The sequence below is a fragment of the Heterodontus francisci genome, chromosome 14, assembly GCF_036365525.1.
Source record: "Heterodontus francisci isolate sHetFra1 chromosome 14, sHetFra1.hap1, whole genome shotgun sequence".
Taxonomy (NCBI): domain Eukaryota; kingdom Metazoa; phylum Chordata; class Chondrichthyes; order Heterodontiformes; family Heterodontidae; genus Heterodontus; species Heterodontus francisci.
This window is the reverse complement of record NC_090384.1, coordinates 74,137,834-74,150,485: the sequence shown is the minus strand read 5'-3', so window position 1 is coordinate 74,150,485 and position 12,652 is coordinate 74,137,834.

Here is a 12,652-nt window from a genome sequence, read left to right as displayed (position 1 = left end):
TTATTCCAGGTCATATAGCGCAACTGGAATCCTCCAAGATTAACAACCTCCAGTCCTGCTTGCTTGCAATTGGCATAGCAAAGGTGACAATCAGGAACACAGGCAAGTTTGAGTTGCAGAATTGGTTGGCAGAATTGTGTCATGCCAGGCAATTGTGTCACCTGCCAAGAATAAGGCACATTAATTTTGTCATGAACATTGATTTTTAACTGTTTTTGGAGCGAGGAAATTACTTGTTCAACAGATCAGCCGTGGCTGGAAAAAAACATTTACATAATAACAAACATCGAAGGTGAGGAAGCGCATTCCAGAGTTTGCTAAGGAGGATATAATCCACAAGGGCCAGCTGGTCACATGACTAACTGGCTGTTCCAGGGTTTTCTTTTGAACTGGCCAGAGAGAGTTTGAACTCAGAAAGTCTGTTTGCTCCTGGACTGAGACCATCTCTCCTATCTGCTCTCATCTCTTTCTCACAAGCCTCTGAATGCACTGAAGACACATGAACCCCAAGAGAGAAAAGTCTCCCTCAGCGAACAAGGTTTAAGGAGAATAGTTGGCCCCAACGAAAAGCAAGATCTACTGACAATCAAGGACTCTACAGTGAGCTTGAAGAACCGTAACAAAAACTCTTCAGATATTGCATCAAACTTTTCCACTTTATTTTCTTTCTGCTCTTTTCTATCTCTATTTGCATGTGCGTATCGTGCATGCATGCTAGCGTGGGCGCGTCGTGTATCCATAGGCTTCAACCGAATTAGAGTTTAAGTTTAAGTTTTAAAAATTTCAACTTTTTTTCTTTAAAGCTAAGAAAACCTGTTTGTGCTGGATTCTTTGCCTTGTCATTGGAAAGCAGTGAACAAGGATTCACCAAGGGGGAGCTACAAACACAGTGTGTTTAAAATTAAACCCTGTTACGGTAAGACCAGGTGAAGGCTGAGAGGGAACCCTAGACATCTTCCTCACCAGGTCGCAACAGAAATTTGGGGACTAACATCCAGAATTGACCCACAGACAAATGAGATAAATTGGAAGTAGGAAGCCAAATTGTTCCCATCAAAAAAAAAGCAAGATTTCAACACAGGTTTTCTTGTGGTTGTCTGTGCTTGAATACTAACATGTTTGCGACTGAAGCTAGTAGTCCCCAAGCCAGGGTGAAGTAACCTGGGATAAGTTAAAAGCACTGTCGAGGGAGAAGTTGAGAAAAATGGCTGAGCAGTGTGGGATCACTGTATGTGGCAAGGCTAGGAAGTCTGAACTCCTACGGCTCGTGGCCAACCATTTCTCCCTTGAATCTGAAGAAGCAGAAACAGGGTTAGAAGCAGACTCCGACAGGGTATGGCTAGCAAAGTTACAATAGAAACAAAGAAAACTTGAATTTGAGGAAAGGGAAAGAGAGAGAGAGAAAGGCAGGAGAGGAAGAAAGAAACAGCCTTTCAGAAGGAATGTGAGGAGAAAAGCAGGAGAAGGAACAGGAGAGATAGGAGATAGAGAGAGAAAGAACATTCCGGAAAGAATGTGAAGAAAAAGAGCTGAAGTGGCTTGAGTTAACTAGGGCGCGACAGAGTAATCCCAGTGAAAGCAAGGCCAATATGGAGGAGTGTAATTCAAGGCTGGATACAGAAATATTAAAGCTAGCTCAACTAATTCCAAGATTCAATGATGAGGATGTAGAAGAATTTTTTGTGTTCTTTGAGAAACTGGCACGGCAGCTAAAATGGCCAGCTGAGACCTGACCTCTTTTCCGACAAAGCAAGCTAACTGGAAAAGCCCTTGAGGTTCATTCCCTATTGCCAGATGAGAGTTCATCAAATTATGAACTGACAAAAAAATTCTGTCCTCGGGGCATATGAATTAGAACCCGAAGCCTATCATCAAAAGTTTAGAACTGTCAAGAAGCAAGTTAATCAAACTTATCTGGAGTTTGAAAGAAGTAAGCAGCTGGCTTTCGACCAGTGGCTGAGAGCTCTTACAGTACAGCTCAGCTGTGAGAATCTCAGAGAAGTAATTCTGTTAGAGGAATTTAAACACTTTCTCTCACTCTCCATAAAGACCCATGTAGAAGAGCAGCGGGTCAAGAGAGCCTGGCAAGTGACCGTTCTGGCCAATAAGTTTGCTTTAATTTATAAGTTGGTTTCCTGGGGGGAACCTTTCCTAGTCACTCCAACAAATCCGAAAGGGACAAAGGGTGGGAAGGTGATAGGAGCCCAAGCAGTCCTGGGAGAGAAAGGAAAGCAGGAGACACAGGGGGCCCTCCACTAGCTAAAAAGGAAGGTGCTGTGAGCAAGAGCGAGACCTGGAGACCTGTGTGCTTCCATTGTGATAAAGCAGGTCATTTAAAAGCTGACTGCTGGAAACTAAAGAGAAAACCTGTAGGGTTAATCAGGGCACACCCACTCAGTGCAGGAGAACCTGATGGAAAGCACAGCAGAACAAGCTGTGGCTTTAACTGCAGTAAGAGTGAGACCCAGGAAGCTTGGGGCTGCAAGTGCAGACAAATTTAATAGGATTCCTGAAGGCTATCAGGGTTTTGTGTCTGAGGGGATAGTAACCCCATACCCCTCAAGTGGGGCAAGCAACCCATTGTCAGGCAAACCCCCCCCCCCCCCCACCTGCCAAGACTGAGGTCCACATTATTTTGCCAAATGAATATTAAAAATTTCAAATTACTAGCCCTTGACTAGAAAGACATTTGCATAGTGCCAGGCAATGTGGAAACAAAGGAAACCATTCCCTGCCCCCCCAGTACACAGAAGAGACCTGGTTAAACCAGTTGCTCATATGACCACCTGCTGGCCAACTAAGAGAGTTTTAAACTGGAAAAGCAGATTTTGAAATGAAAACGCCATGTGCTCATGGACTGAGAACAACTCCTCTCCTGTCTGCCTGCCTCCATCTCTTTCCCATGGAACTGAATCTTGTGAAGACACATAAATGCAAAGAGAGAACAGTCACCTACATGAACAAGGTTTAAGACGAATACTGGGCCCTACCAAAACACAACACCATATCTTCAATCAAGGACTCCAGCGAGTTCAAGAAACTGTAACAAGATATTGCCTCAAACTGTTCTACTTATCTTTTCTTCTGCTCTTTTCTGTCATATTTGCCTGTGTGTATTGTGTGTGCATGCTAGCGTGGGCGCGTCGTATATCTGTAGACGTTAACCGCATTAGAGTTTAAGTTTAAGGTTTAATAAATTTCATCTTTCTTCTTTAAACCATAAAAAGCCTGTTTGTGCTCATTTCGTTGCCTTATAGTTGGAAAGTTATGAACAACGATTCACAAAGGGGGAGCTCAAAACACAGTGTGTTTAAAATTAAACCCTGTTACAATAAGACCAGGTGAAGATAGTAACAGGCCCCTAGATACCTTTTTCACCTGGTCGTAACACCATAGTAATTCTCAGGGAGACAGAGGCCACTAGATCCCTTTTACTGGGAAAAGGCCTGACCTTTCCCCCAGAGAATGCAGTGGTGAATGGTATTGGAGGGCAGTATATACCTATACCTGTATACCAGGTGCACCTGGATTGCAACCTAGTTTAGGGACCAGTGACCGTATGGGTTGTCCCTAATTCACCTGAGGATGGGCTTGACCTGCTCTTAGGTAATGATCTGGTGGGGTGAAGGTGGTAGCTCCCCCACCCCCGAGTAGTGAAAGAAAGACTGTAGGATATCAGAGAGACAGGGTAGTAGCAGAAGACAGATCCCTGCAGTTTCCCTGAATGTGTAGTGGATCAAGCCATAATCAAATCAGCTCCCCCAGAGGAGACTGATTTGGCACTGCAGGCAGATGACAAGGTCTGCCTGGCTGAGACTTTCTTCAGAAAGGTAGGAGACCCAGGGATTGAAATAAATGGATTTTCCCTAGCTGAGACTCAATGAGCTGACCCAGTATTGTGAGAGTTAGCACAGGCTGCCCAATCTGAAAGTGAAGCAGAGGGAGTCCCTGACTGCTATTATTTAAAGAATGGGGTACTGATGAGGAAATGGAGTTCTCCTCACAGACCTGAGAGCAAGGAGTGGACAGTAGTTCATCAGTTAGTGGTGCCGCAGAGGTATCGGACAGAAATAATAAGAAGGGCCCATGAGACTACAGTGGCTGTACATGCTGATATATGAAAGACCAAAGCCCGCATGAGACAGCAGTTTGACTGGCCAAAACTCCACAAAGTTGTGGTGGAGTACTGCAGGAGTTGCCACATATGCCAGGTTGAGGGGAAACCCTAACCCACAGTGAAATCTGCACCCCATGCCCTGTACTGGTATTAGGAGGACCCTCCAGCAGAGGGCTGGTGAACTGTAAGGGACCCTTGCTGAAAACAAAAAGGGACAGGTAGGCACAAGGCTGGCAAAAGGTTAGAAAGAGAAGGGGAAAAACTGACCAAGAGGGCAGGTTAAAGGAAGTCCGTGAGGAATTCTGGATGAAAACTCCTACTGTCCGGTCAGCCAACCCCAAAAAATGTGAATTGTTAGACCCCACATCCTCCTATGTAAATGCAGATACTAGAAGCACCCCACCAGAGTTGTTAACAACATCTACAGGAACCTACAGAGACAAAGAAAGACCTCTAAAGGGCAGAGAAATCGTGAGGGTGATGCCTCACCTAGTCAAAGTGCCACAGTGGGGTGCAGTAGAGTCTGCACAAATACCTGCAGGCAGGACTGTCCTCTGGGGCAAAGGGAAAATTAGCAAAGAATTCTCCCCCACAGTCAGAACCAAAGACAACCACCCATCCCCCAAAGACAAAAGCCTTTGCATGACTCAGCAAAACACTGAGAGTTCAGGATAGACCCACCCACTACGGACTCTCCTGAAAACAAAAATTATCTCAGCAGGAACAAAGACCATAGGCAGCCATAGAAACGGGCAAATGGAAGAGAAACTTCCCCAAAAAAGAACAAAATGTTTACTGGGATGCCAAAGGGTGGGAGGGGTGGGGCTGTTTTAATAAGTTTTAGGATTTGTGAATGAATGAGAGAAATGCACGTTTTTTCTGTATCTTATATTTTCTCTCAACCATTTTAATGAAATGTGCTTTTCTCAAATTGCATTTCATCCCACTGGGTGTGGAGGTATCATGCTAGGTCCCCATCTGCCATTTATAAGGCACATTAATTTTGTCATGAACATTGATTTTAACTGTTGTCGGAACGAGGAAATGACTTGTTAAATAGATCAGCCATGGCTGGAAAAAAACATTTGCATACAAATAGACATCGAAGGTGAGGAAGCACATTCCAGGGCCTGCTAAGGAGGATACAATCCACAAGGGCCAAGACTGGTTACACCAGCTGGTCACATGACTAACTGGATGTTCCAGAGTTTTCTTTTGAACTGGCCACAGAGAGTTTGAACTCAGAAAGTCTGTTTGCTCCTGGACTGAGAAGATCTCTCCTGTTGGCTCTCATCTCTTTCTCACAAGCCTCTGAATCCACTGAAGACATATGAACCCCAAGAGAGAAAAGTCTCCCACAGCGAACAAGGTTTAAGAAGAATACTGGGACCCAACGACAAGCAAGATCTACTGACAATCAAGGACTCTACAGTGAGCTCGAAGAACCGTAATAAAAACTCTCCAGATATTGCCTAAAATTGTTCCACCTTATTTTTCCTTCTGCTCCTTTAGAGTCATAGAGAGATACAGCACTGAAACAGGCCCTTTGGCACACTGAGTCTGTGCTGGCCAACAACCACCCATTTATACTAATCCTACATTAATCCCATGTTCCCTACCACATCCCCTCAATTCTCCTACCACCTACCTACACTAGGGGCAATTTATACTGTCCAATTTACCTACCAACCGGCAAGTCTTTGGCTGTGGAAGGAAACCAGAGCACCTGGCAGAAACCCACACGGTCACAGGGAGAACTTGCAAACTCCGCACAGGCAGTACCCAGAACCGAAGCCAGGTCGCTGGAGCTGTGAGGCTGCAATGCTAATTGCTGCGTCACTGTGGTGCCCTTTTTTGTCTCTATTTGCATGTGTGTATCACGTATGCATGCTAACATGGGCGTGTTGTGTATCCATAGGCGTCAACCGAATTAGAGTTTAAGTTTAATAAATTTCAACTTTCCTTCTTTAAACCTAAGAAAACCTGTTTATGCTGGTTTCTATGCCTTATAATTGGAAAGTAGTGAACAAGGATACAAGGATTCACCAAGGGGGAGCTAAAAATACGGTGTGTTTAAAATTAAACCCTGTTATGGTAAGACCAGGTGAAGGCTGAGAGGAACCCCTAGACACCTTCCTCATTGGGTCATAACAATTGGCATGGCAGGGCACCTCAGTCCTGTGGAATGCACATCCTGTTCCATGTGGGAACTCCAGGAAACTGCTTGTGTCTGAGATAACCACATGTGCAGGAAGTGGCGTCAGCTGGAGGAGCTTGAGTCTGAATTTCAGAGTTTGAGCAGCAGGTAGCATCATTACAGTGCATCATTGAGGCTGAGAGCTATGTGGATAGCATATTTATAGAGGTGGTCATGCTTCAACTTAAGGGTATGCAGGCAGAGAGGGAATAGGTGACCACCAGTCAAGCAGGACCAAACAGGCAGTGCAGGTGTCTCCTGAGTGCATCTTGTTCTCAAACCATTATTTCACTCTGTATATTGGTGACGGCGATGGTTCCTTTGGGGAATAGAGTCAGAACCAAGTCCACGGTAGCATGGGTGGTTCAGCTGTGCAGGGGGAGGAGAAAGATCAGGAAAGCAGTAGTGATCGGAGATTCAATAGTAGGGGAACAGACAGATGTTTCTGAGGCTGCGGACAGGACTCCAGGATGGTACGTTGCCTCTCTGGTGTCAGGATAAATGACGTAACTGAGAGGCTGCAGAACATTCTGAGGCGGAAGTGGGAACAGCCAGAGGTCATGGTTGATATTGGTACCAATGGCGTAGGTAGAAAGTGGGATGAGATCCTGCAGGCAGATTTTAGGGAACTAGGAAAGAAATTAAAAAGTAGGATCTCAAAGATCTCTGGATTATTCCCAGTGCCACCCAGTGAGTATGGAAATAGCAGTTAATGCATGGCTGGAGAGATGGTGCAGGAGGGAGGGCTTCAGATTCCTGGGGCATTGGAACCGGCTTTGGGAAAGGTGGGACCTGTACAAGTGAAACGGGTTGCACTCCAACATGGCCAGGACCAATATCCTCGCAAGGGGTTTTGCTAGTGCTGTTGGGGGAGGTTTATACTAGCTTGACAGGGGTATGGGAACCTGAGAGTAGATTCAGAAGGAAAAGAAGAAAAGTTGGGAATAAAAGGCAGAAAATTAGTAATTGAGTATGGAAAGTTTGATAAAGAAAGGCCAGAAAATGGACAACTAAGGAATTGTTCATTGATTATGTTATTTACCTCAATGTAAGGAGTCTAGTGAATCAGGTTAATGAGCTGACAGAACAGGTAGACACTTGGAATTATGAGATCATAGCTAATACTAAATCATGGCTTATAGAAGGGCAGGATTGGCAGCTCAACATTCCTGGTGGTTACAGGGTTTTCCAATGGCTAGAGAGGGCGATAAAAAAGGAAGGGGTTTGCAATATTGGTCAAAGAAACAATCACAGCTGTGAGGAGGGATGATATGCTGTCAGTCATAGGACATGTAAATAAGGTGGTCAAGAAGGCATATAGGATACTTTCCTTTATTGAACGAGGCCTTGATGTAAGAGCAGACAGGTTATGCTAGAACTTTAGAAAACAGTAGTTCGACCACAGCTGCAGTATTGCGTGCAATCCTGGTCACCGCACTACAGGAAGAAAGTGATTAGAGATAGAGCAGGTATAGAAGAGATTTTTACAAGAATGTTGCCAGGAATGGATAATTTTAGCTATGAGGAAAGATTGGATTGGCTGGGGTTGTTTTTTTTGGTAGAAGGATTAGAGAGGAGTTGAGGATTAATTTTTTACACCCAGTGGCTGGTGGGGGTCTGGAACTCACTGCCTGAAAAGAGTGATAGAGGAAGAAACCCTCATCATATTTTTAAAAAGTACTTGGATAATCACTTGAGGTGTCATAACCTACAGGGCTACAGGCCAATTGCTGAAAGGTGGAATTCTCTGCCGGCATGGACACAATGGGCTAGTTGGCCTCATTTTGTGCCATAAATCTTTCCATATTTCCATGTTTAGAATTATTGCTATCTATTAAAATGATCAAACTTGAATCTTTAAAAATGTGTAAGAAGTTCAACAGCAAAAATGCTCAACCATAAAAATCATTCTGAAAGCAATGAAAAGCAAACTGCAAAAAGCCTGCTTTAGCATGTGATACAAAACAGGCCAGGCAAGATGTGACAATCTGGATGAACAGCTCTCTATGAATGGAAAATTGAAAAATCCAGTTTTGGTCCTGAGTTACATTACTTACCTATACAAGCCAGGGCCCCAGAGTGTCAGGTACACATTTTGCTGGCAAAAACAACCATTGGGAAATCAACTATGAGAGGAATGCTGTGTGTGAAGTTGAAAGCCTAACATGCTGCCTATACACTGTATAGGATTGCAAATAATTTACCCTGGTACATGTGCATATAGGTACTTTCAAATTTCTTAATTTTCCTGTCAGCAGTGTCAAAAAATAGTAGAGCTAAACAATCAGAGAATGCACATAAAACATTGATGATCCTTATGTTCCTTGGCTATATACACCAAGTCACAATCAAATATTGTATGAAAAGAGGAAGCAGGGTTGTAATCAGTGAACCTGAATTGTTTAATCAAGGTAAAGAACTGAGCAATTTTTAACTAAAGGGTTTTATTTTGCTGTTAGCCAAAGCACCATCTAGTGTCCTCGACAGGAACTAATACAGGGCACATGCAGGGCAGCAAATATCAAATGAAAAGAGACTTGCTTTTATATAATGCTTGTTACGACCAGGTGAGAAAGGTGTCTAGGGGTGCCTCGCAGCCTTCACCTGGTCTTACTGTAATAGTGTTTAATTTTAAACACACCGTGTTTTTAGCTCCCCCTCAGTGAATCCTTGTTCACTGCTTTCCAATTGTAAAGCAAAGAAACCAGCACAAACAGGTTTTCTTAGGTTTAAAGAAGAAAAGTTGAAATTTAGTAAACTTGAACTTAAACTTGAATTCGGTTGGCGCCTATGTATACATGACGCGCCCACGCTAGCATGCATATGCGATACACACATGCAAGTAGAGACAGAAAAGAGCAGGAGAAAAATAAAGTGGAAAAGTTTGAGGCAATAGCTGAAGAGCTTTTGTTACGGTTCTTCGAGCTCACTGTAAGGTCCTTGATTGTTGGTAGATCTTACCTTTCATTGGGGCCCGGTATTCTTCTTAAACCTTGTTCGCTGTAGAAGACTTTTCTCTCTTGGGGTTCATATATCTTCAGTGGATTCAGAGGGTTGTGAGAAAAAGATGGGAGCAGACGGGAGAGATCTTCTCAGCCCAGGCAAAAACAGTATTACTGAGTTCAAACTCTCTGTGGCTAGTTCAAAAGACCCTGGAGCAGCCAGTTAGTCATGTGACCAGCTGGTCTAACCAGTCCTGGATTGTATCACCATAGCAGTCTCTGGAATGCTCCTCTTACACTCAATACCTGGTGATCAAAGTCCATTATGGCTTGTATGTGTCAGGCAATGGTCCTTTGTCCTTCCAAGCACTGACTGTTAATCTGCAAATGTCTTTTTCCAGCCACGGCTGATCTGTTTGATAAGTCATTTTCTCGCTCCAGCAACAGTTTAAAATCAATGTTCATGACAAAATTAATATGCCTCATTCTTTGCAGGTGGGGGCTGAGCATGACATGCTTCACCATGTCTATCCAAATTGTCCTAGATACAGTGAGGATAAAATGGATAGCCCCCATAAATGGATGGAGGGATCACAATTTGCAATTAAATCATGCCTGTTGATTGAAATGCAGGCAGCACACCAACTTTGTGCTGCATGCTCATTATAATGATTTCAGCACTCGCTGTGCTGTTTATTGGCTGCACACATCAGCGGGGCCCAAAATCGCAACTTCCTAGCACCGCTTAAAGCTAGCCTGCACTACTTGAAGCTAGTTGCACCTCTTAAACAGGAGGTGCATTCGGACTGGAACAGGTGCTGGGAATTGTGCAAGAATTGAATCTGTTCTGGCAGACAGTGAGGAGTGACACAACATGGGAGAGAGTGAGTTCCAAAGTTTTTGGTTATGACACTGGAGGACTAGGTGGAGGAGGTGGAAAGGAGGAGAGATGCCTTGTATCCGCAGGGGACCAGCAGGTCCTCCAGACACATGGCCAAAGGGCAATGGGTGCAGGTAGCCCTGGAAGTCAATGACAGGAGTCAAGCCCCGAGGATCTAGATGCAATGCTGCAAGAAGTTCAATGACCTCACATGACTGATCAAGGTCAGTGAATGTCTCCTCAAATGCCATCTCCTGCCAACTGTACGACTAGCCTCAGCTCTTTCACATTTTGTGTGCCAGCATGGCTTTCAAAGTATGCATGCTGTACACGTGTGTGGGGGTTGTACACCAGGGTCATGAGACTTGTCTGCTGATAGCCTGCGTTGCCCTTTTGTTTTCCATGTTGGCTCAAATGCGGTTGGTAGGGCAGACTGCTGCAGGAAGAAGGCATGATGATGATGCCAGTATGCTGGGCATTGATCTGGATGATTCAGCGCGTATTGTGACACACCATCTGGACATTGAGTGAGTGGAATCCCTTTCGGCTCCAGTCTATGACAGAGTTGACATGTTGTGCCCAGAAAGCAATGTGCACCATGGGGAAGCCTGCAATCCTAGCGAAGCTGCATGCTCGCTCTGCCTGCTTCTCTCTGGCAAGAGAGAATGAAATGCATTTAGCTCTATTTGAATAGAGAGCGTCAGTGGCTTCCCTCATGCGACAGTGAATGACAAACTCTGAGATGTTGCAAATATCTCCAGCACCAGGCTAAAAAGAGCCAGACGAATATAAGTTCATCACCACGGTCACCTTCACAGCCACTGGCAATGTTATCCTTGCCTGCTCTGAGGTTGCAGTTGTGGCTGCAGCAGCTTGCAGATTTCCTTACTGAAATGCAGGTGGCTCACACAATGTTCCTCGCTGAACACGCTGGGCAGATATGGCTTCCTGCTAACAGCTCTTCTCCCCTTCTCCTCCTTCGCCCTCCTCTAGCCACTTGTCCTGCTCTGCATGACCTCTGTTCATTCTCCCAGTCATGCTGTATTCCAACGGGAATGCCTACTCATGCACCCATGTCTAGGAGCAACTGGTTTATGCAGAAGCCTTGAAGTCAGCAAAACATCTGTCAGCCCCATTTAAATAGCACTGATGGTGAGGTCCTTTCTGCTGCTTAACGCGTGTTCAATTACGCATGGTTAAGGTCAAACAGCGTTGAATGCTGATAGAAATCACGATCTGCATACTTCCAGGAGCCATTAGCATCACATCTGGTAATACCCGCACCTAAATGGTGTCGGACGTGATACGTTGCAGAAGTTCGTGCATGCGCATCAGACACTATTGGTCACTGAACAGCACCAGTAGCACCCACATGGCTACTGAGCCCAATTTTGCACCCAATTAATTAATTACAAGTGCATTATGCTGTTACATAGGTAAAGCTGGCAATAACTTTCTGCACAACAATGTCCCATAACCATCAATGAAATAATATTGGAAGGAGTGTTGGCCAGGATACCGGGAGCACTGCCTACTCTTTTCCAAATAATGTCACGTGAACCAGAACTACCTGAGGCGTCCTTGATTGAACATTTCATTGAAAAGATGGGACTTGTAAACTACAGCATTGTTTCAGACTCCACGGAAGAGCTCCTGCTAGATTATGGGGATGAATTTCTATGGCTGGTTTCCCATTTCATTACACTGTATTTGGATGAGCTGTTGGTGCCTGTCAGATCTCCACAGGCAGTGCACCCATTTCAAGTTGATCACTTCTGGGCTGTTTACTTCATCGGCAGCAGCCCAGAAGGGGTCCTAGAGCAGCTAGAGATGGGGAAGTACAAATGCTATGAAGTTGGGGTGAGCACTCCTCACTCTGCAGGAAGGATTTTTTTTTAAATTGCCTTTGGGTGGCAGTTGCTTCTTAGGTTGCAGTGAATTCTGAGTAGAGGAGACTCAGCTCCTGCTCTCTTTATCACTTTTCAATTTTCCAGAAGAGACCTAAAACGGGATGAGGCCTTTTGATTTACATATGTAAGGGGCCCTGTTTTAGGCAGACACCAGCGAGGCCTTAAAAATTGCCTGAACCAATATCAGGTCAGATATCTTTCAACATCCTTGCGGCACAGGATATCAATCCTTATAATTGGCCCTAATTGGGCCCCTCTTGCACCCATAAAATAGGTGCAATGATACACAATTTCTACACGAATCAACAGAGAAATTGGGATGGTATGAACATTCACCTGCACATTAGAGATTTTTTTACAAGGGTAAAAGTCAGTTCTAAATGGCAATGTACTCATAGAGTCATAGAGTTATACAACACAGAAACAGGCCATTCGGCCCACCGTGTCCACACCGGCCATCAAGCTTATCTACTCTGATCCCATTTTCCAGCACTTGGCCCATAGCCTTGTATGCTATGGCATTTCAAGTGCTCATCTAAATACTTCTTAGATGTTGTGAGGGTTCCTGGCTCGACCATCCCGTCAGGCAGTGTGTTCCAGATTTCA